The 25,813-nt window shown below is 30.9% G+C and overlaps 1 protein-coding gene across 2 annotated transcripts in view; it reads left to right on the top strand.

Annotated features, from left to right (window-relative positions):
* Positions 1-579: 579 nt before the first annotated feature.
* The window catches only part of LOC126777835 (polyamine-transporting ATPase 13A3-like), a 53,311-nt gene continuing 28,077 nt past the window's right edge, over positions 580-25,813 (top strand). Inside the window, exon 1 of one of the 2 annotated variants that reach the window (XM_050501042.1) lies at positions 580-731. The gene's annotated coding sequence lies outside the window, so the exon portion shown is untranslated. Of the gene's footprint in view, positions 732-15,950; positions 15,969-25,813 lie in introns of those variants that run through there. The other variant, XM_050501043.1, reaches the window with a different exon arrangement.

The raw sequence follows: 25,813 nt of genomic DNA, 5'->3' as shown, positions 1-25,813 counted from the left end.
CTTGGGAACTAAGATGTAATGTCTAATTACACTCGCTCACTCATCCTTCAAACTGGAACACAACAATACCAAGTACTGCTGTTTTGCGGTAGAATATCTGATGAGTGGGTCGTACAAACCAAGACGAACTTCCACAAAGCTCTACCGCCAGTATTTTATCATCCTAAAACCAAAACAAGCATATAATAAGAATTAAAAAATATAGATTTCAATTGTTATTTTTACAAATTATAATGAGAATTTAATGTATAATATTTGATAGATTTAGATAAAACAATTATGAATTAAGTATACATGAAGTATTACTCTCATTAAATCTATTTATAGTCCTCATAATCACATCAAATCATAAAAATCTTATATCGAAATATTACGATATTTTTTTCCGGAAAATAAATTATAAATTTCTTCCAACATGTTTTAAAATAGATAATTTACTGGGCAACAATAAAATTAACGTTTGACTAAAGAAATTTTGCTTACATAATTATTATTTAAAGCGTTTATCTTTTGGTTGCAACAGTCCTCAATCCTCTGTCCTCTCACTCCATACTCCGTGAGCTTCAGTCACTCGTCATACGCCAAAGAGCGTGCTGTTACAACGTTTGAAATTCGAACGATTTTAGCGCAAGTTTTTTTTTGTTCTTCAGTTACTGATAAAGGAAAGAATGTTGTAGTTGTGAAGTGTGTGTTGCAATAGTGAAAAAGTTAAACAGATAAGAAGATAATAAGTGAGTTTTTATTATTTTAAAATAAAATTACATTTAAGAGAAAAACACACTTTACATGCTTGTATTTTGCTTTTGTCGTCGGATTTAAAATAACACTTAAGAAAATAAAATGCTTTATCAGTTTTGATTATATTAATTTTTAGCCAGATATTAAATTATCTTGTCCAGGTATTATTCCCATAGGGGGGGAACCGGCTTATGTGGGATTCAAAGTCCCTAACCCCTGTATCATTCTGTATCACGTTATTAAATAGTCCATTAATAAATTGATGGTATTCTACGTCTAGTTTAGCCTTCATATAAAAAGATATAATTGTTTTTCCTATATTAATATGATTTTTTAATTCATTTTTTTTAGCTATTTCTAATTAAATTAAAATTAATGAAAAATAAGTTAATAAGTCTATGTTTGAGAGTTTTACTCTTTTTATTATACATGTTATACACGGCGAGTGATAATTTACATAACAAATAATTCTACATCGTACATTGACCTTTGGAGAAATTCTGTCAAAAACACAGCCAAAACAGTCTGTTGATTCCCTATGTGGAAATCAGGCCGCAAGAGTATACACATAATAAACAAGATTACAATTTTACTTCTTGATACCTTTTAACTAAACATTATTTTTATTGCAATTTAAATATCCTAATTTAATGTTTTTTTTTTAAATAAAGTATTAACTTGAACGAGAATTTAAAGCATTGTCTTCCTTATCTGTTGCAGTTGCGTAAATATTATATGTTACAGTATCGGTCTCATATTGTGCTTGTAGGCGTTTACCGTTATACCTGAGAGAATACTAATACCAACTTCTATGCTATGCAATTTTTTAATAAAATTAATAACAAAGAAAAGTAGAAAGTATATTAAAAAAATAAATTTACCCCTTCAAATGAATAATTACTATCGCTGGCCCTTATTAAGAAGGCTAACTTCTCTAAGAAGTTGAATATGTATATATGATACCTTTATAAATTTCGACTTTTGTTTTAATGTAAAATTCTTAATTCATAAGAAAATAATTCGCAAAACATTTTGCTGTATTCAGTTAGTTTATTTAGATTTTTCTTCTGTTTAATAAATAAAAAAAGTAAACTAAAACATATTCTAAATTCAAAAGTAACGTCGAAAATAAAATTGTAATTCAAAAAATAAATTACACTTCGATGATTACTGATTGCTTAAAGAATGAAAATTATTAATCATTATCGCAAAGCAATAAAACGCACGTAATATATTGTTATGTAAACACATACACGTTTTCTGCCGTTGAACTTTGTTTGTGTGCTTAAAATATTTGCATATTTTTGTTTCTTTTGTCAATTGTTAATTTTACTTATAACTAAAAATATTTACAATTAGTTTTTATTTTATATATTTTTTTATCTTTACGTCAATATATTTAAAAAATAAATATTATTTAGGAAAGACTTTTTCATCTATGATGTATTAAAGGAATATTTTTAGCTTATTTTTATAAAATAAGGAAAAATATATTACAGCAACTTCTACCAGACAATAGTGTTGGTTTGATCATAAATAAACCAAATTAGTATTTAAAATTAAGGTCATGATGATTTTCTCCTCACGATTAAAGAAGATAAGCCAACTTCGCAGGAAGTATTATAGTACACAATATGCGCAAGCGCATGTGCACATTATATTCCGTCACTCACTCTTTTCGAGGCACGGAAGTTTAAATACTGCTGACTTCTAAGCTTCGGATTGATACTGAGAGTTTTTAAAGGAAAATCCCAATAACTCTTTATTGTCACCACCCTGCATTTGAAACCTGCGCCTCGGGATCTGCAGCCTTATATATCAGCCACTAAATCAAAGAAACAGTAATAGCTAAACTAAATAGATATATTTCGACACATAGTATATACATAAAATGTCTTCTTTTAATTTATTTTATGTTTAGTGTTTAACTAGTATTTGAAAACTTCTTCTCATTTTTATAATCAAATATTATTTCGTACATTTATGTTATTTCTGAAACTCTTAAACAATAATTAAAGATGTTTTCATAAGTGACGTATATACTAATCGTATCACAATAAGAGTTATAAAGTTTAAATACGCAATTAAATTTACAACATACAGTAACAGCCTGTGAATGTCCCATTGCTGGGATAAGGCCTACTCTCCCTTTTTAAGGAGAAGGTTTTGGAGCTGCTCCAATGCGGGTTGGTGGAATAGACATGTGAAATTATACACATGCAAGTTTCCTCACGATGTTTTCCTTCACCTTCAAGCACAAAATGAATTATAATTATAAATTAAGCACAGGAAAATTCAGTGGTGCTTGGCCGGGCTTGAAGTCACGATCATTCACGCTCTTACAACTGGGCCATCTCGGCTTTCTTATAAATTTACAAGGTGAGCTATCATTTTATTGCTAAGATCTCTAGTCATGTGTCTATTCAAATTACGTTTATATCTGCTATATTTAAAACCACAAGCTTATAAACTTTGTTTTATGGTAATTGAGTGACATTGTAAGGCCGAAGTTCAAAACGAAAGTTTTACTTGCGAAAATGTTGTGTAACATAATATGGTCATAACATTTCAACAAAACCACAACACACTACGGTTTTATAAGTCAATGTAAATTTTTTAATAAGGCCACATAGTTGTACAAGGCAGGGCCTTGTTCTGCCTCATCATTATACAATAATATTATATATTTACAGAAAGAACAATCCTTCATATAAAAAAAAAATTACAATGCTCATGTTTCAACGGTTAAGTAATCATACACACATATAAAGATCAACGTTCAGCTCAAATGTCTATGGTTACACCTATTCTATTGTCATCCATAAGCGGATCACCTACGCTATTTATAGTTCAAAATAAATTAAGACGTTTAACAAATTTTATTAAAATATAATTATTTTTTCTAGGATGATATTCTTTCTCTGGTTTTATCATGGGTGTACGTACCCATACCTCTGATCGAAGTGAGTTTTGGTATACACATGGATTTCGATGCTCTAATAACGAATATGCAAATTCAAATCCAAATATCAGCATAATTTATTTTCAAGGAGAAATCGAAGAACAAAAATTGATTTTTCAATGTTGTTGACTATTATTGCGATGAATATTGCTCTATATACATATAGATTTAGATTTTTAAAAACATTTATGTTTAAGCTAAATATCTTAACGGAATATTATGAGTTAATGATTTGAAATTCTATGGGTTGATCCTGATGATAACGATCAACTGTAATGTTCATCATCTGAATATCTTTAAAACTATATACGATGTGAAATAAATATACTATTTATAATATAATATAAATTCTTTTTAATAATAATAATTTTATAAATGCAAATGTAAAAAGTGTGCGGAATTTAAGAGTGGAACGTGAAATCCATATCTTGTTATCAAAAGAAGAGAACTTTTGCCCGATATTGATTATTTTATTTTTATTGATTAATTTATTATTTTTAGTAGGTACATATTTTTGTAGAAAAATAGCAAAATACAGTTAGGACTAGTACTATTCAGGCTTGGCATGACACGCAAATGTTAAAAACGTTTAGTATATAATATATAAATACCTATACATAAGATTGCTTTACATTTTATTTTTCATTACAAGCGACTGAAATCAAATCAAAGCGAATCAAACTCGTGCAACACAATGTTGGTTTTGCCTTCCTTAAAACAAGTATTGCTTGTTTCAAACTTAACAAATCTATGTCTACCACAATTAACTCACTTGGCGTCATTACATGAATTACGTCAGCACATAAACACTATTATTACGTGTTTGCAACCGGTAATTTTAAATCCTAAAACACGGCAATTTTCTTTACGCTTATAGCAATCTTATGTAAAACTTTACACGAATGAAGTCGAAAGATAAAAAAAAAAACAATAAATATTTTTGTTTACTAATGTTGACATTTACAACCCAAAACGGAATTCTGTTTACACGGAGTTATAAAGATGAGATCAGCCAAGGCTGCTCTGTAGACCCACGGGATTTAATAACATTGCGACCCCTCTAATTCTTGAACCTTTTAATAATCGGGCACATGTTTTAAACGTTGAGGTGTGGGGTGAAAGAGGACGCGATCACAAATCTTACCTTTTTGCCAATTCTCACCAATTTTTTGCCAACTGCTAGGGAATTTTATAAGAACACGCAACTTATGTTAGCGGAATAAAACTAGACAACCACCGAATTAACAATAATAAACAAATATAAAAAAACAACATCATGCCACGTGTTACTTTAAGTAGCTGAGTATCAAACCAGCAGAGGAACAGACAAAGTAGAAAAGAAAATGGGAGCTTTACAAGCTTTAATAATAAAAAACTATTTTCTCTTACTATAATATTTGGTTATGTCTAAAAAAACAACTGTTACAACTGAGTTGTAACGTTTAAGGCGTTGAATCCATAATTTCGTAATCAAGCCGTAAAGACGTGTTACGCATAATAACTTTTACTTTTGTTCCTTAGTGAGGAGTATTGTTCTTAAAAGGTAAGAATAAAATATAATACTTTACTTTACAAATAAAACTTATAATTGATTCATTTATCTTACAAAATTCGATTTATAAATAAAACCTTATTTTACCTGACTTCAAAAATGGAATGTGTTTTAAGTAATGTTTGATGTGTATGTTATACCTTTGATCATAACTTAGATTTACGTATATTACATTTTGCTAATGGCTCTGTTTTTTTTTTGTTATTTTTTTTTTCTCTTTTCTGGCGTGTATCTACGCTATTTGAGCGCAACATATTCTTCCAATGTCACGTATAAAATAGATGACACATATGATATCTGATTATTCGATTTCAAATTTTGAATCGTTTAATGATTGTAAGAACTAGATCTCAACACGCAATCCGCAATGCTCGTAAATAGAATTCAAAGTCTATCAGTTTCCCGCCATAAAGAGTATATGTCAATCAAATAAATTATCATATCAATGCCAAACCAATTTGGACCGAAGCTTCATAATAATATATACCTACAAAAATTTTTAGTTATAAAAATTAGATGGCTAATATTTATTTATTTCATTTTGGAAACAAACGGTATAACTGTATTAAATAAACATAAGAAATATTAATAAAACTTAACCAACAAAGTTTCCAATATTAAATTAAGACATATTATATTAAAGACAAATATTGAAAAAAAGAAGACGTAAAAGACAAGCGAAATAATAATAAAAAAAAACAATTAAATAAGACTAAGCAGAGGCGGCCTTACCCATTGCGAGGCTCCGGGCGGCAGGTCTTTGCGAGGCCCTTTGTCCTTCGTGAAAAGTATGTGATGCAAAAGTAGGTCTGGTTGTTTGGTTTAGGTATTTGTCATGTTTGAGGAAAAAATGCTAAAATTATACAAATAAATATAATTTGAGTTTTAAATTTTTTTATATTGAATTTACATTACAAAATTAACAAATACAGAGATGGTAAATTTTAAAATTGATGTTTCCGGCTTTTCCTAAGACTAAAATCTTTAATTAAAGCACAATAATCGAACGAATGAGCTACGTCATTTTCGATTGAAAGAATAGCAAGGGCTGAAAGCCGATCTTGTGATCGAATTCCTCAAATATGTTTTAATAATTTTAAGCCTCGAAAAACTCTCTTCAGCAGACGCAACTGTAACAGATGTGGTAGCAATAATTCTGAGGACTATTTCGATAGTGGGGTAAACTTCAGTTATTTTTTTATCTATTATGTATTTCAGCACCGAGATTCTCTTAATACGCACGGATGAACATATTCTTCGTACAACTCATGTCCAACAATTTCACACGATTCTCCTACTGTCATAGATATTTGCAAGTTGCTGCATTGCTTCAAAAGTTTACTAACACTAATTTCCTTTAATCTTTTTATATTATATATGAAACCAAATATGCTTCCATGATGCTTAAGAGCCTCGAACCTAGGATGGCAGCTTGCGCGTACATTGTCGACAATGACATAAAAATAGTTTATTTTAAAATTCTCTTCCGCATTCAATTCATGAGCTTCATTTTTCCCTTCATAACCAAAATACCTTATTTTTCGTCGTCTTATTACTGCTTTGAACTGTCTGTCAATATCATTGTCCTCGGAAATTTCTCAAAGTTACAAGGGATGACTGACAACCATTTTCTCGATAATTATTGAGCCAATTTGTGAATGTATCTAGGTGTTGTATAGCCACATCTAAGTGCATGTTTTCGCTTTGCCACATTTTACTTATAACATTTATCTTTGTAAGAATGTCATACCATATGACAAGTGAAACTACAAATTCGTAGGTAGTGATTTCCTTTTCTATAGAATGGCATTCACTGACCAACTGACAATCTGTTGTTTTTTTCTGGTAAATCCTTTAAAGCAGCACATATATAGCTTAGTTGGTATTTAACGATCTTTACCGATGCTACCCTGCAATCCCAACGATTTTACATGAGCATTTAAAATAGCCCACCTTTGACTTGAGCCGGCGAACAGAGTGTACAACCTTTGTAGCGAACCTACTAGATTTTGCTTGGACACAAGACGATGCTGCATCTCCTAGGATGAGATTCCAGCTATGACACCCATAAGGTAAAAAATAAGCAAGTGGATTGGAATTTTAAGAACACGTTTTGGACACCACTTTTTTCACCACGCATATTGGCACCATTATCATATCCTTGGCCCCTGCAGTTTCGTAATGATATACCTAATTGTTCTAATTCTGTAATTATATTATTAGTCAAACTCTCAGCTATGGTTTACTTGTTTTAGGTGAAGTCTCAGCACGGGATCAAATCGGGCCATTAACTTTATTAAATCTATAAAGTTGCCGCTTGACTAACTCGAATCTGAGTCAAATGTTAATTTCTCTCTATGACACCTGAAGGCCAAATTGTGAGATGCTAAAAAATTTACAATTGCAAACAATCGTTCTAAAATATCTCTCCAACGTTGCCTTTCTTGTTCGATTTGTGACTGGGCCAAGAAGTCAATCGTGGAGCAGCTTTTTAAACTATTCTCTAAACGAATCCATTTCAACATGCAATCTTTGTGGTGTCAACTAGATTCGTGAGACTTAAGACAATCACCCAAGTGTTTCCAATCACACACTCCTTCACTTGATCCAATCTTTGTATTTTCTAGCCCGAATATTCGACACGGAAAGCAGTAAACGGCATCCCTTTGTTTGTGAATAAATCATCATTTTATTTTATAAACACTAAGATGTCCAATCTGACCTTAAAAATACGGGGTCCTCGACCTACGCGGTCTGTGAACTTGACACAGATCTTCCCTTCCCCAGAACGACTATGACGATAATCCCGGCTCGCTCAACTATTACTATCCGGTGAGGATAGTTATTTTTAAAATTTAATACTACGTATACGCGTCATATTAGTTACCCTAAACTCAAACCGTGTGAATCTTTTATTATTAAGTAACGTAAACTATGGTCAATTTACTTTTTTTATTATCATTCGAACAAAAGCAAAATTCTACTTTTTTATTTTATAGTATAGTGATTCAAGAGTGACAGTAGCTTAATATTCCAAATGTAATGTTAATGTAGTGCGCTTGCGCAGAAAATAATTCAGTCTTTATAATTATGGATTTCCATTTTCCAAGAATGTTTTCCACACTTATTTTAGAATATTTTTTTGATGACATAAATGTCTTTTTTATATATGCCAAATACCAAAAAAAAAAAGAAAATTGTTTCACAAACAAAGAAGAATGAGGTAAAGAACTTGTTTGACTTTGCCTAAGTATATATATCTGAAGTCTGGTAAATTTTCCGTCGCTTATGCCGACTTAGAAGTAAGTACGGCTAAGTCGGCACAATGTCTTCAATTTGCGACATGAGACTAAATGCAAGTGTAAACACAAAGTGGTTTTTGCACTGAAACCCCCGTAGTAAACAGCTTCTAAACTAGAATAGTTTCTACATTGAATGCTCAGAATACCACAAACCTGTGATAATAGTTACTACTTACTTAATTGCGTTAAAATTCAATCAATATATCATTTCATTTTATATTTAGAAAACCTTGTTATATATTTTTTATATAGTACTAGTTTTAGGCGAGTAGTATTAGGCGAGGGGAGAGCGCAAGTGGTAGGTATAATAAAGTAACCTGTGATTCTTGAGGTTCAAGCTAGCTTCATACTAGATTTCATCAAAATTGGTTCAGCGGCTTTTAACCATGAAAGCGTAACAAACTTACAGACAGACTTCCGCATTTATATTATTAAAGTATAAATTTGCAAGAATCTCATCAATCAGATTCCAAATGTTATTCGTTTACAAAGTTTTTATTAATATTTTTTATATTACATATTTTTCGTTTTAAGAGTTTTAAATTCGAATGTATTTTCATATATAACGAGGTGGTATTGATCACGTGGGGCAATTCGTTGTCGGAGCCGTTATCAGACATGTTGTAGGCGCGAAGTAAAAGTTCAGTCTCGTACAACTGTTGTTTATTTGTTAGCTACAATCAATAATCACAAAATAATAATTAACCACGCCGTTTAAAGTGGTTGTAAACGCAGCAAGTTTCGCAGATACAAGAAGACGACCGTTCGCCCCGGAGTCCCTTTTCCCAAGTCCCCTGCACGAGAGCGTTCAGCAAACCTCATGTGACCGATGTCAAACCATTAACAACTCATTATTCATTTTTTTTTTAATAGAATAGGAAGGTGGACGAGCATATGGGCCACCTGATGGTAAGTGGTCACCAAACGCCCTTAGACATTAGACATGATTGGCATTGTAAGAAATGTCAACCATCGCTTATAGCCTATGCGCCACCAACCTTGGGAACTAAGATTTTATGTCCCTTGTGCCTGTAATTACACTGGCTCACTCACCCTTCAAACCGGAACACAACAATATCAAGTATTGCTGTTTTGCGGTAGAATATCTGATGAGTGGGTGGTACCTACCCAGACGAGCTTGCACAAAGCCCTACCACCAGTAAACTTAACTGCCAAGTGGGCACTCTGAATTTCTGTATCGACCTTACTCAAGCGTACTACTTGACGTTTCCTAGAACCAAGCGGTTCTAGGAAACGTCAAGAAGACAGCGTTGTATTATAATTATGGCTTCTTATCTTTGATTCTGCGACATATATTTAAAACATATATTCGTAAGTAGTCATAATTTTCCTAATGAACAATATACCCGCATAAGTTTATCGGAATAAGTTCCAAACCTTCTCCTCAAAAAGGGAGAGGCCCAGCACTGGGACATTCACAGGAAAAAAAAAAGTTTACTAACACTAAAATACGTATTTGTAAATAAGTCTTCACTCACACATATATGTATTATATGATGTTTATAATAAGTATGTAAATGTCTACACAACGATCCTGTATTCAGTATAGTACATACTGTATTGACCGGTTGATTAAAACTTTTACCCATACAGACAGAAATTGAAATTCTACTCATCAAGTTCAAAGAATTTTGACTTCAAAAACATGTCCAAACAGGCCTCGTAAAGGGAAAGTCAAATGATGTAGGAGGTACATAAAGATTACCGTATGGTTTAATGAGATTTGAATTTGACAGATTGAGGACGCCATCCACTTACGGTGATCCTGAATGACTCGGAGTGAACGGTGAATGGCTTTTTTTATAATCTCGTCAACTAAATGTTGAATGAAAGCATTTACTTAATTAAGAACATCGTAACTAATCAATTAATTATTTAATTATTATACACTAAAGCCTTAAATATATACAAATAAAAATTAAAAATACCTATAGTATTAATCGTGACCGCGCCGAATGGTGACAAGAATGCTAGCAGCATTTTCCATCATCATACATCGTAATTAATATTATTAAAGTGAAAATGAATTTGTTTGTTTGTTTATTTATTTTCTTGTAACGCTTTGACGTCTTGACTACTCAAGCATCAAAAGCATACTCGATCATCATACTAAACGTCTGATCGTCGTCTCCGCGACCGCGCGTACAAAGCCGTTGCAATAAAGACTTACTTTTAAATTTACGATGACAATATTAGTTTGGTTGACTGGTAGAAAATGCCTTCGGGCATTAAGTCCGCCTTGTGTTCCTATTACACATAGTGGTGATCAAAAAAACTTTTAAATAAAAAAATAAAAATTGTCTTTTATGTTTTGTATCATTTAAATAATAGCAAGTTAATTCATTAAAATGATAACTCAATACACGTCGGTTAAATTATGCATTAATAATAATAATAGGCTTAAGGATAGCAGGAACAAAACGGGTATGAACATCTTAACCCAGTACCCCATTAATGGGAGAAACTTTACAGTCAATACAATCTAGGCTCGCTGTTCAAACTAATCATTCCCAACCCCTTTGGAGCATGATGGAGAAATGTAATAGATACAATTTACGGCCGCTTCCCGGGGGTCACCGGGGTGCATCCGGAGCCGGTGCTGGATACTACAGCATGTGATCCACCGGCGACGAGGGCCGATCATCGGGAGTTGAACAGGCGGGCTCCCAATGTCGAAGTTACAGCCGAACCACTCGGATATTCCCGAAATCCACAATCAAAGCCTTCATCCTCACCAAAATCTTTATTTTCATCAATACCCTCCACTGCACCTTCTTACCTAAATATCTACAACCAACCAATTTCTTCCGCAACTATTTATTCTCGCAGTAGTTCCCCTTTGTTACAGGCTGAAAACGTTGTGCAGTCAACGAATGTCGTTGACTAATATATGATAAACGTACGCGCAAAAAATGGACCAGAGAAATGAACATGTTCATCCTGCGCACATATTATATTTTAACTACATTAGAAAAAGATACCACTTCCTACTTAACCGATTTACATACTAAATTCTTAGAGCAATTCCCGGACATGTAAGTTAGTAGACAACGTGTAAGAGGTCAACGCTGAGCAATAGAACAAAATAAATTATTAACTGTTGAAGAATAGATAATGACTCCAATGACCTAAACAGTATACATATAAATGACGATGTACAAAAAGAAAATAATTCAGCCGAAATAGAAGAGACCTTTCAGCATGCCATAGAATATTTCAAAACTACTGATCCGACATCTCGACCAAAACTAAATACTTCAAAAAATTTTGCTAAAATAATAATATATATCAACACATCAATCTTACCCAAATAAATAGACGCAAATACTATAATAAAAATTTTACACACCCTCAAGTCAAATCCCAGAAGCCGAATTGGCAGAAAGATTAGAACGTAGGATACTCAATTTGAGGAAATATATAGGTAAGCTGACAAATAATAAATGGGAACAGTAGTTGTACACTTAAATCAGAAGAAGCATTAATATTAGATCGTTACAAAGTACATACACGGCACGAGGAACCTAATGTACAACTGACACAATTTTTAGACACTCTTAAACAAAAATTAACAGTTTTTAGTTGCCGCCTTAAAAGGTATTTATCATGCACAACTCGAAAAACTGAAAACGCTCAATTCAAAAATAAAGAAAGAAAATTTTACCAAAATATCCGCAGTCAATTTTCTAACTTAACCAATCATATAAACAACCTAAACATACACGATAAACCTCTGCCACTAAAAGACGACCTAAGAAAATTCTGGTCTAATTTATGGGAAATTCCAATCAAACATAACGATGAGACTCAATAGATCAAGGAAGAACTTCATAAACACGAAACTACCGAACTGATGGAATTCCAACATATTCTAATGGACACATTCTATACAGAATTAAAACGATTACATAATTGGAAAGCACCCGGTTCCGATCGAATTCATAATTACTGGTACAAGAAATTCACGCATATTCACCCCTATCTGTACACTCATATTAATAACTTTATAACAAACCCAAGCTCAATGCCTCGATATATAACAAAAGGTATCACTTACATGCTTCCCAAAGATCTCAATGACACAGCAAATCCTTCTAAATACAGACCAATTACTTGTCTTCAAAAAATTTACAAAAACATTACTGCATGCCTTATACACACTATTTACAAACATTTAGAACAAAACATGATTTTAGAGGAACAACAAAAAGGATGTAAAAAACATTGCCAAGGTTGTAAAGAACAATTAACCATAGACACAGTTATTCTCAAACAAGCCCAAAAAATGAAAAGTGATCTGTTTACAGTTTACATTGATTATAAAAAAAGAATTCGATTCCGAATCCACATAGTTGGTTAATAAAAATTTTACAAATTTACAAAATTAATCCACAAATTATACATTTCTTACAGCATGCTATATCTACAGGGATTATTAAGCGTACACTCAATTTACAAAATAAAACTATTGAAACATGAGATTAAAATAAAGCGCAGTATCTTTCAGATGATATTTTAAGCCCTCTATGGTTCTGCCTTGTCTTGATCCTCTTTCTACTTTATTAAACTCTACAAATACTGGATACACACTACAATACAAGAATAGTTTGACAAATAATAACGAATCTTTAAATATTAACCACTTATTTTAAATGGACGATTTAAAATTATTTTCATCTACAGAAAAGGCGCTTCAAAGCTTAATTAAGTTAACAGAAGGTTTCTCCCAAGACATTAAAATGAAATTTGGCATCGATAAATGTAAAATTAATGCAATATAGTCAGGTCAGAACCATCAAATGCATTATCAACTACAAACCGAAGATATAATAGATCCCTTAGGAGAAAATGATACATATAAATATTTGAAAGAAACTAAAATGAAACTTAAACAGCAATTTAAAAACAAACTAAATAGAATAATGAAATCACAACTAAATTCTAAAAACATAATCAAAGCTATCAACACATTTGTAATCCCTATTTTAACATAATCTTTCGGTATACTGAAATGGTCTAAAAATGACTTGAAACAAATCCAACGCAATATTAACACCACCATGACAAAAAATAGGAAGCACCATCCGAGGGCTTGTGTACAAAGACAGACTGCCTCGAAATCAGGGGGGAAGAGGAATTATAGACATACAAAACATGCATAATAATCAAGTTACTAACCTACGTAAATATTTCTATACCAAATATAGCACATTAAATTTACATGCTGCAATAGTACAATCTGATAAAAAGCTCACACCATTGAATTTACAGGATATAAACGCGCAAAATAGTGAAAGATAGATAGACCAGCATACTAAAATAAGTGACTGGGCCCGTAAGTCACTGCATGGAAGACATCGTCAAGGCCTATGCCGTAGTAACGTCGACAAAAAAGCGTCGAAGGCTTGGCTGAGTCGAGGCGAGTTGTTCCCTGAGACTGAAGGGTTTATGATCGCAATACAGAATCAAGCAAGCATATAACTGGCGTATGCAGAGCAATATAAAATAATTATAAGCACAGACACAATAAGTTTGCTAATATAGTACACCAAGAAGTGTAATACAAATTAATATCTGACAAAATAGCATACTATAAATATACACCCAATACTGTACTTGAAAATACTACTCACAAATTATACTACGACAGAGCTATACTTACAGATCACACAGTTCACTACAATAGACCTGATATTACAATTGTCGACAAAGTACAAAAAACAGCATTTTTAATAGATATTGCCATACCTAATACACACAATCTGCAAAACACCATAAATGAAAAACTTACAAAATACACGGAACTAAAAGAAGAGATAGCACGTATGTGGCACTTGCAGAATGTTACAATAGTCCAATAACTTACAATAGTTACAATAGTTAATTCTTTCTACAACCGGCGTCATACCCAAACAAATGCATACGTCCTTAAAAACTCTAAATATCCCAAATTTTCTTTATGTTAATATGCAGAGGACATGTGATACTGAACACATGCCGGATTGTGCGCAAATTCCTTGCAACAGAAAGTGAACGAGAATTGCTTTAAAGACTTAAGATATTTATAAGTATCTGCTCACTTGGCTTCGGCCCGTGAGTACGACATAAATCCTGGTTCTAAGCCGAGCTTTTAATTAATTAATAATTTATTTATTTAAGTAACAAGACTCATATACAAAATTACAAAAAATGAAATAAACACTACTATCTACTACTTATATAATTTACTGGTCCAGCCGAAACTTTACAACAGCGGTTTATAAATATACAGTCTAGTCTGTTAGCTACCATGATTAGAATTTTGTTTGAGCTGGCCCGGACCCTGTGAACCAAGGATGCACACTTTTTTCGCAAATCGCCCAAATCTTTTGACAATCATGTTAGCTTTTATTGACAATGCTCTCCTCTCCCTTTCAATGTCATTACCATCCTTGAGATTGGTGGTTAGTATATGTCCAAGGTATTTAAATTGGAAAACTTGAGTCAAGCTCAGATTATTAATTTTTACCGAAGGTATTATTTTTGGACATTTATTACCACTTTCAAATATCATTATCATTCTTTTTTTACATTATATATAAGTCCATGTGTTTTGGCATAGCCTTCACAAGTTGCTAATAGTTTTCTTAGACCACAAACTGATGCGCTAAGCAAAACCATATCATCAGCGTAACTGATATTATTGACGTTAACTCCATCAATATGGCAACCAACATGCTGGTTACTGAGTATATCAATGAGCTCGTTAATATAAAGATTGTAGAGCTTAGCCCTCCTTGCCTTACCCCACACCCCACATTCCAAACTATATGATCGAGATAGCGCTCCATCCCATTTGACATGGTTAATTTGATTGCTATACCAATGTTTTAAAATTCTAGTAACCTCTGGTGGTATTTGTGTTTGTTCCAGCTTTGTCCAAAAGATATCATAGGCAACCAAATCAAATGCTTTCGACAGATCGAGAAAACATGCATAAATAGGTGTTTTACGGTCCGTATAGTATTTTACAGTTTGCTTTAAACTTAATATTGCAGTTTCAGTCGAGAGACCAGATCGAAAACCAAACTGATTATCATATGGCATAAAATATTCATTAATTTGATTGTTGAGTACACTGTCAAAAACTTTGGAAATTATCGTAGCTAGTGATATAGGCCTATAATTATTCTTATCTGAACTATCACCCGTTTTATTTTTTATAATAGGTATCACTATTGTTTTTATCATATTACTTGGCAAATATGCATGAGATAGACAAAAGGAAAATAACATTGCCAAGATTCTGGGCAAATGAGGACCACCATGTTGTAGATGCTCAACGTTGAGACCATCATGACCAGGAGATCTACCTCTAGCTAAATTATTTATTGTCTGTACAATGTAAAAGGCGGTAAGTCTTATTCTAATTTTATCTCCAGATTGAGAATTAAGTGTAGACTTTGTAGAACCTAAAGGCGATTTAACAGAAAAGTGATCTACAAAAATATTTGCTATCTATAGAATCACTGACTCCATCAACGCTCACGGGAATGCCAGGTTTATTGTTTAGATTATTTGAGTGTTTCCAAAAAGTGTGGAAGTCTTTGTTGGAATGATGTGAAGCTAAAATATCCATCTTAATTTGATTTTGATGATCTCGACAACATTTCAGACGAGATTTAAATATTCTCCTAGCTTCAAACATTTGTTCATATAAAGGACCCGCAACAGGCTTTCCATTATTAATCCATAGTAAGAATTGTTTCCGGGCTTCACAATGCGCGTCGCTTACATGTCTGTTCCAGCCAATAACTTTTTTATGTTTTTTAAGTGTTTTTCTTTCCCGACATTGATTGATCGACTCACTTATAGCACTTGTAACATCATTGTACATTTTATCTATGACTAGTCTATGGTTTAATTTATTACATTCATAATCACTACAAATTCTAAAGTCATCTGGTAAATCAATAAGTCGTAATTTTTCATGACATTTGTTTTTGTAAGCACGAACTTGTTCCGAAGACATTTGATTCCAAATTACTGGATTATTACATTTGACATTTTTTTTTAATGTTAATAATATAATCTAAATTGCATTCAATTACTAACGGAAAATGATCAGACCATAATACATCATATCTAACATAAGTATTAACTACTGAGTTCTCAGCCGTTTTAGTTACTATACAAAGATCTAACCATCTCCTAGTCCCGTGTACATCTCTAATAAACGTATATGTATCTGCTTGAAACTCTAATAATTGCATATCTATACAGGTCTGTTGTAAATCATCACAAACTGATAACAATTCATTACAAAATCTCTCTGATGGATGAGCATTAAAGTCGCCTAATATATAACAACACTCAACATAATTACACTCAATTATCGCATTTACTGAACCAAGACAGTCCATAAAATCTATTAAGTTATTGGCTTCATCCGTTGGCATATACACACACACACAATTAGTACCGATTTATTATTTACTATTATTTTTATAGCACAAATTCGGGGATAATCACCTATTCTCATCAGACACAGTCTGTTTATTTGCTACAATACAGCTATTATTACTTTCTTGTCTTTTAAAAGATGAATCTGAAGTATCATTTTTTGGCGAAGATGGACACATATCAATTGACCAAAATTCCGTTGTATCACTGTGTGATATATTCACAGCACAACTGTCCGTGTATGCACCTCGCCTTGTGTTTACATTATTAATGTCATCATATGGTGGTGAGTAAACAGATTTTGAAACCTGAAAGTTTCTTTTATATTCTTCTAATTGAGTTGCTGTAACATATGTGGCTTTGATGTCCTTAATTTCAGACTAGTAATAGAAGTTTCTTTAGAAGTTCAGAAACATCTAAATGATCGAAAGTTATAGGAGGTAATTTTTCTAGATCTCTTGCCACAAAAACAGGTGCCAACTAACTATCTACTGTTTTCAATATATTAATTATATCATATATTGTACGATTATCTTTTCCACTCCCTTTACGCGTTGGAATTCGTTTTTCAATAGCTATAGATTCGAATAATAATGACTTTGACTTTTGTATTTGTTCACTGTCAAATGCCGAAACACATATTCTGACCAAACTTTCTTCATCAATTATTGATAATTTATTTTGAATATATGTCAATAATTAATCAATCACAATATTACATCTATTACATTTCACAGTATTAGACATTATAGCATAAAAAAGCAAATTTTGCTTTGTTATAGAATTACATTCAATGATTGACGTTTTTTTTTTATTTTAAGAATGACTAAATAATAATAATAATGTATGTGGTGTATAAAAACTTTTTGTTTCTGTGATGAACTTCACATTTGTAAGACAGTATGATTTATAAAATATGATCATACCAAAAAAGTACACAGATTTTTATCAAAAGGAAAATCATTTATAATAACGCCTAATTGTATAAGAATATAGGTTAAGAATATAACCTTGGTTCTCAAGAAGAGATACCTTAAGTACTTTTTATGATTGGCATTTTTTATGATGTATTTCAAGATTATAAAGATGCGGGTTTTTATTCTTTTACAGAAACACTTAAATATATTTTTTTTAATGAAAGTTTGGGTTATTGCAATGTATAAAAAAGAAAGTTAGGTAAAGACAATTTTTTTTTAAATAATTTCTTTGAAATGCCTCCGGGATAGAATAAAAAGCATTACTTTGCTTCCGCTATTATACTTACGTTATGGCATTTTTTATTACACGTAATCTTATAGGTCGAAACGAAATGACTTGGTAGCTGAAGATGAGGGAAACTTTGATGCCAGAATCTGGAATAGGCCAGAGAAAATGCTGTCTGCTATTTTCCATAATATATATATATGTAACTGTCAACTTTCTTGCTTTTCGATGAAGCGTTGTCGAAGTCCGAAAAACACCAACATTTTTCAAAGTAATCACCAATTACTTATATGTGGTCAAATTATAAAAACGTGTTCAAGTAGTTATGTTAACCACGTACGAAGTCGCGCGAGTCGTTAGTCTGCAATAAAACAACCAATCATTGCACATAATTTGTTGCATTTACTACGTTATGTATTCTTTTGTAATTTGACTTTAGTTACGGTTGCAGTGTTGTATGCATTCTTTTGTTCTTAAAACAAATCACTGTTTCGCTTGACACATTAAATGAGAAAAACTAACGCTTGCGGCCATGACGCTTCGCTTGTGACGTCATGGTAAACAAATAGTTGTATTTAGATAATGAGATTATATTAATTAATCACGACTTTAAATAATGTTGTACCTTTTCTTGTCGCACTCAAAGGAACTTTAAAATAGAAAATATACAGCTTAGGTTTGTTGACTTGTTAACACTCGATTTGATACGAATTCATATTTTTATACAAATTCATTTAGTTGTCATATTAATGATTGTGTATTATAGATTTTATTTAACCAAAGTTAAGTTTTTCAGGGAAAGATGGAGTATCATCTAAATTATAATTGCCGTGTGCTAATAATAATGGTTTGTACTCGTAGAATAGATGAGCAACATTCGTTTTTTATCGAGACAAACGATATATTGTAACTTAGCAGTCCTATCTTACCATTACCTAACACTACGTAAAGGATTCTGAAGAATCAGGTAAAAATCTGAGGGTCCAAAGTCATGTCAGGTAGATGCATTAACACTTTAGTCACCAAATTGTATTAAACTTTATTAAAGGACTATTTATGAATTAGTGGACTTCCTCAGAATTGGTGCTACTCCTAAATACTATATCTTTAATATAACCATAAATATGAACCAAAACATTTAAAAAAAGAACGTAATGTGAATTTTTGGACTTGATGGAGTTTGTAATTATTAAAATTTTTCATTTTAAACTGAAGACTTATTACGCGAAAGACTGATTAAGACTCTTGAGCGAAGGGTAAAAATGATACATAAAATTGATGAAATAATAAATTTAATGTTCATATCCATTAATACATTAAACAATAATAATAATAAAAAAGAATAATGGAAACATTAAAAAAGAATAATAATATTTAAAAAAAAAAAATTATCTAAGTCTGACATTAATGGGAAAACAAAATTATAAGTATGTCCTCCTGATTGATTCCGGTCACGGCAGCCGTTCTCAAGGGAGACTAGCTCGCCGCACATGACATAAAAGTGCACAAGTATTGTTCTCTATAATATATAGATATTATATTTTATATATTCCCTCACGTGTATTTATAACTAAAATATAAAGTTTTAATATTTTGGATAGTAGTGAGGAAGGTGTTCGTAGGATAAGTATGAACTTGTGACTTTCGGTTTAACAGCAATAATACAATAGTTAAAGTAAAACAAAGAAAATTTGAACGTATAATAGATCTTATATAAATAGAAAAATCATACAATGACTCAATCAAACTCATGTAATGGCTATTATTAATCTAAAGAACAGTTACAACTGATAAATAAAACTGCTGCGTTCTATAAAGCTATATTTGCAATAAATATAGTTGAACATAATTCAATAGTCAGTGAAAATATTCAATACATTTAAGTGTCGATATAACATCAAATGTCTTTGTCATTTGATCATAACAATGAAATTATTATAATTATTACTTTGAAAAAAACTTTTTACTATATTATGATTTACAAAATTTGATTTACGAAAACTTCTCGAAAATTCCTTGAAATTTTATAAACAAACCGCCGTATACAATGATATACCAATTAAACTATATGTATAAACTAAAATAAATAAATTACTTGTACTTTATTATAAACATCAATAACGTCTCCTCATTAATTAGTAATGAGGAGCCGTTTTTAATGCTAACTGAAAAATTACTAACCTAAACATAAAAATTCTACCAGAAGATGCAATTTATAATTATTTTTCAAATTTTAGTATGATATATTTAATATTTTTAAAAAAATGTTTCATAATTTTTACTCAATAATTATAAATTAAGCCTTCTCCTCAAATAGAGGAGAGGAGGCCTTTAGCCCAGCAGTGGGACATTCACAGGCTGTTACGGTTACGGAATTATAAATACAAAAGTCTGTGTGTATGAATGTTCAAAATTTTATTAATATACATGTCTATTATTTTGTGGTCTTATATGACAATGAATAAAAAATATAAATATCAAGATTAAATTTTGTCGAAGCGATCGGATAGCTGTTATTAATAGTGGTGTTACTACAAGGTAAAATAATTAATTTAAATACATCCTAAATACATATATTTAACACAAATTATCTGTTATTTGAATTTGCACGAAAATATAAAATCAAATGCTAAGTTTTCTCTAAATTTTAAATATATGTCAAATCAATAGAAAGTAATAAATTGTCTACGGTCTCATTCCAATGTTCTTAATGTGTGTAGGTCAATTAATTTAGAGACAATTAATACGTAAATAGTGTATAAACAAAAAAAAAAAGAACAAATAGTAACAAAAATACATTAAAATATCTTAAACATTTTGTTTTATTTTAAATCTATTATTATAGGCAATTAAAATAACCCTTATATGTCATAATCATCATTCGATTGCCCTATTTTCATTCTTCATCTATTTAAGGTCGATCCTCTGTTTTATTTTGGATCTCTGTTCCTTTTCTCTAGTCTAATACTTATTAATCTCTTCAAGCTGTATAATCATATTTTAGTCTTTATCTACTAATGCACTAAGTAATATATACGTATCAATTACTGTGGGATATTCCAACCACAAGAAGTGTAAAAATTAATAAACAATCTTGATATTAAAATGATGCGATATAATTGATTGAGATTTTGAATAATCCATGATTTTCATTAGTCGCAAAAAATGGCGACTTAAACTTGAAAAAAAAAACTTGAATGTCGGCGAAGTTGTTGTCTAGAACTATCGTTATACGAACTTTGGAAGTAAAATTAAAGTGGATACAAGTTGTTCTGTGGATTAGTGTTGTATGTATTATAAATAAAGATATATTATTAATAATAACAATATACTGGGACATTATTAGGAAACTAGACAACTGATATACTACATATATTACTTTTCTTTTGTAAATATATACTTATTTAGATAATTACACCCAGACTCAGGACAAACAGACATGTTCATGCACACAAATGTCTGTCCTGGGTGGGAATCGAATCCACAACCTATCGGTGTGAAAGGCAAATATCTACCAACCACGCCAACCTGCCCATCGTATTATTCAAGAACTGGTTGTAATACGTAACAAAGTAGAGTTATTAGACCGCTCAAATGTTATTAACTCGTACTTTATTGAAATTTTCGGTAGTATTTTGGCGACCATTGCCATTTGGCACCATTAATATGGTGGTTATATAAATTAAATAATATGTACAAAAAGTAACAAATAGGTATTCTCAAATCATTGTTATTAACATTATGATTTTAAGAAAAGTTACAAATATTTTTTTTTAATTTTGACTTTATTTAATAAAGCATAAAAATATGTATTCTCTTAGAATTATTTATAAATAGTAATTGTAAGCCATTGGACTATTCAATAATAATAAGAATAAGGAACAACATTTGTTGTAAAATGCTTAAAATATCTGACTTACATCTTAAGAGAACAGAATGACTCGTAATATTGCTGAAAGACACCCACTCTGGTATGCGTCGTACAGATTCATAATAACTGCACTTTGCAAAATTATTTTCTTCCTTCTACATAGCGGATTTCCTCAAAGTAACGGGGTATTAGTTTAAAAATACTCTATCAGCGGAAAGTCTTATTCCGAATGCAATTACATATTTGCATAAGATAACATTATAATAATATGACAACTTTATGTCTTTGGTCCCAATATGTTTTATGTAATAAATTTTTTATGTAAATAATCAGATATCCACAGACTTGTTTGCTAGCTGCCTTTGATGTATGTCTTCTAATGTTTTGCTTTATATCATATTTTATCTGCCTATATATATTTATTTCCAGGCAGCATCATAATCTAAATTTTATTCGTATTCTAATTGGATTCTAACTTTGTAACATTTTGTTGTCTGTAAGCCTAAACGCCGTCTGGAAATAATTTATTTTATTTACAACTTCTTCATTGACCTGGATCGCTAAATTTTCTTAATGACCTCTGAATCTTAACCTTAAAACATATGAAACCTAATTTAAATTTATCTAAGCAGAAAACATATTGTTATTGGATGAAACAAAAACTAATTCTTCAAGCTTTTATTTAACTTTACCTGTTAGTATGTGTGAGTCAAACCTTACAACTGGATTTTAAAACCAGTCGCACTCAACCGATCGAGCTAAAATTTTCCACAAAATTTTAGTGTATTTGACAACACGAAATTTAATTGTTTTAATAAATATATTAATTTAATCTACGTTATTCGGAAAATAACTGGTATAACTAAAATAATTTGACTAAGCTACAATTCAAAACTATGTGAACCATGTTTGATCATATTTATAGCTCGCACAACAAATAAAATAGAAAAAACTATGTAAATAAAATAAAAATATGGAAAAAAATTACATTGAAAATTAATAAAAAAATATGATATTAAAGATTAAGTGCAGAAGTACATTTAAACATCATTATGACATGAAGAGTAATTGTGTCTTGAACTCAATAATAATACTAGGTATTGAAAATTTCAATACCATTATCTTTTGAAGAAAAAGAAAGAAGAAGAAGAGAAATAGCGAATAAGAATATTAAATACTTATAAGTTGAAGATGTATTATTTAAAACAAAAACAATAACTTTTAGTACAAATGTACTGGGATGTCGAATATTAAAATTAAGTCATTTACTTAATTTTAAATGACGAACAATGGGTAGATACGGCTTTTCCACGATCCCAGTCTCATGGCAGACGGCTAAATTGGCGAGGGATCACAGCTAGACCTTGCACGCCCTCTTGACTGTTTGGATGTGATTTATTGTTCATTTATTGTTACTACCTGTCGCTTATTCAAAGCAGATCGTATAGATTTTGACCTCTTTAACACTTTTGTAGGAATATGATAATATTAGTATATCTATTTTTTATATAATTTTATTTTCTGACATATTATTACAAAAAATGCCATCGCAAATTCTCACATAGAAATAGGATTTTTATTAAAAATATCCACTTCAATTTCAATTTTCAAAAGAAAAAAAAATGCCCGTACTATAATTTTTTTTTGTTTTTAAATTTAAATAACGTATATATGCGTAATATAATATAATACTAATTATTGTGATTTATATATTTACAGTACAAAAAAGTTATTTTTAAAGTCCTTTCGGAATTAGCTTTCTGTTAATAAAAATCGGCGGGCTATACCTAACAAGCTCCTCGTAGCACCCACCAACTAAAATTATAGAAGTGATTTAGCCGAATATGTGGTCTGATAAAGTTAATATTAATAAAGTAAATAAGATTACATATATGATATATGTAAATACAGAACAGAGCGGCAGATCCAGATAAAAAAAAATGTTTTTAATCTATTTTTCTTTGTTTTTAATTATTGTCACTGGATGCTAATATTAAGTAGCTATAAAAAAAGTTATCCTCTACTTTGATTTCATTTTCCAAACGTCTACACGTACGTACGTCAATTAAGACTTAAATATATATACAACACAGAAATTAAAGAAAATTTAGTTTGTATCCAAACGAAGTAATTATTATCTTTTTAGGTTATTTATTAAAAAGTCGTTAACACCATCAGATAATTGTAAAAAAGTATGCCAGTTATCATTTATTTTACTTATTATGCAATTGACTTATCTATAAATATCCGTTCTTACGAAAATAGCATCAAAAGTTATTTTCTTTAATCGAAATTATAATACGACAATGGAACCTCTTAATTTGACAGATAAATTAGACTAATAGCATAGATGCAAAATAACTGTCTGCCTCTTTTGTTACGTTATCACGACTTAATCACTGAACCGATCATAATTACTTGGTAAGGCTTTGTGCAATCCCATCTAGGTAGATACCTATCATTTATTCTACCGCAAAACAGCACTACTTACTGGTTTCTACTGAATGGTTAATATTTCTGACAGCGCCAATACCTGGATTTGATGGCGATCACATATAATCAGATGGCCCATTTGCCACTTCTCGGGAAACAGCTATTTTTAGATATACGTCGAATTTGTTTAACATAATAATATTATTGTGAAAGAAATTTTTAAAAAGCAAGAATTCTTGCTTTTTCGTAATTATCTGGCATTGTTTTTTTTTTATTGCAAAGTAAAACCTGTTGATGGTACGTCATAATGTTTCTTTTAACAATTCAAAGCTTTTTAACAATATACATACTTGAATATGAAAATGTGTCAGCGTTATTTTTCTATAATATTAAATACTACGCGGGAATAACTTTTTGTAATCGATCCTAAATAGGCGATGATGAAGTACCGACGCAAAGAGATTCTATCCAAAATACGATTTTTAAATATGTTATCAATAGACAACACAACTATTTTTTAAAATTCCCAATAACACCAAATGTCTCGTATTCAAAATATTGACAAACAGATTATACAAACAAACCGATTAGAAAGTAGGCGATATTCATTTTTTTCTGATTAATTTATTCTATATGTAGATGTTATTTAACATTATTATTACAAATAGAAGTCGTGCGTATTTATGTAATTAACTCATTATAATGAAGTCCACCACCATTACTTATTACTTGCGTAATATCTATTGATACATTGTATTATTATAAGGTGCTACTAAATCGAAGATTTGGAACTGTCAAACTGATAATTAACATTCTATAGCCAAACAAAACTTAGATTTACATATTTCATGCGGTTTGCTAATAGGTACATACGTGTATCTGCTGTATTACGCACTATAATCAGATTCTTGATTAATATGTATCTTTATTTATAGTAGAGCACTATTTAAATAAACTACATACTTTTTTACTTACAAAGTTTCGATAAAACCTTTTTTTTCAAGATTACATAATGTGAACCATATATTTAAATCAATAATATCAGAAATTATTCAAGATCTCAATCAATAATATCACGTCAATTCAACGTCAAAGTAGATTGTTCACCTTTACTCCTGTGATTGAAATAGGCTATAGGTATGTGTAGACATCGGTTCCTGTTAAAATCCGGAGTCAGGTCAGGTAAATGGCTATCGAATTTTCTGTCAAGAAATTTTCATTAGCAACCCGGTATTACGATGCTACCTATGTTACATACCAGTACTGAGAAAATAGCCATAAAACGATGG

Source organism: Nymphalis io, chromosome 24 (assembly GCF_905147045.1).
Source record: "Nymphalis io chromosome 24, ilAglIoxx1.1, whole genome shotgun sequence".
NCBI lineage: Eukaryota > Metazoa > Arthropoda > Insecta > Lepidoptera > Nymphalidae > Nymphalis > Nymphalis io.
Note: the sequence above shows the minus strand (reverse complement) of the source record. Positions and strands in the feature narration are given on the sequence as shown.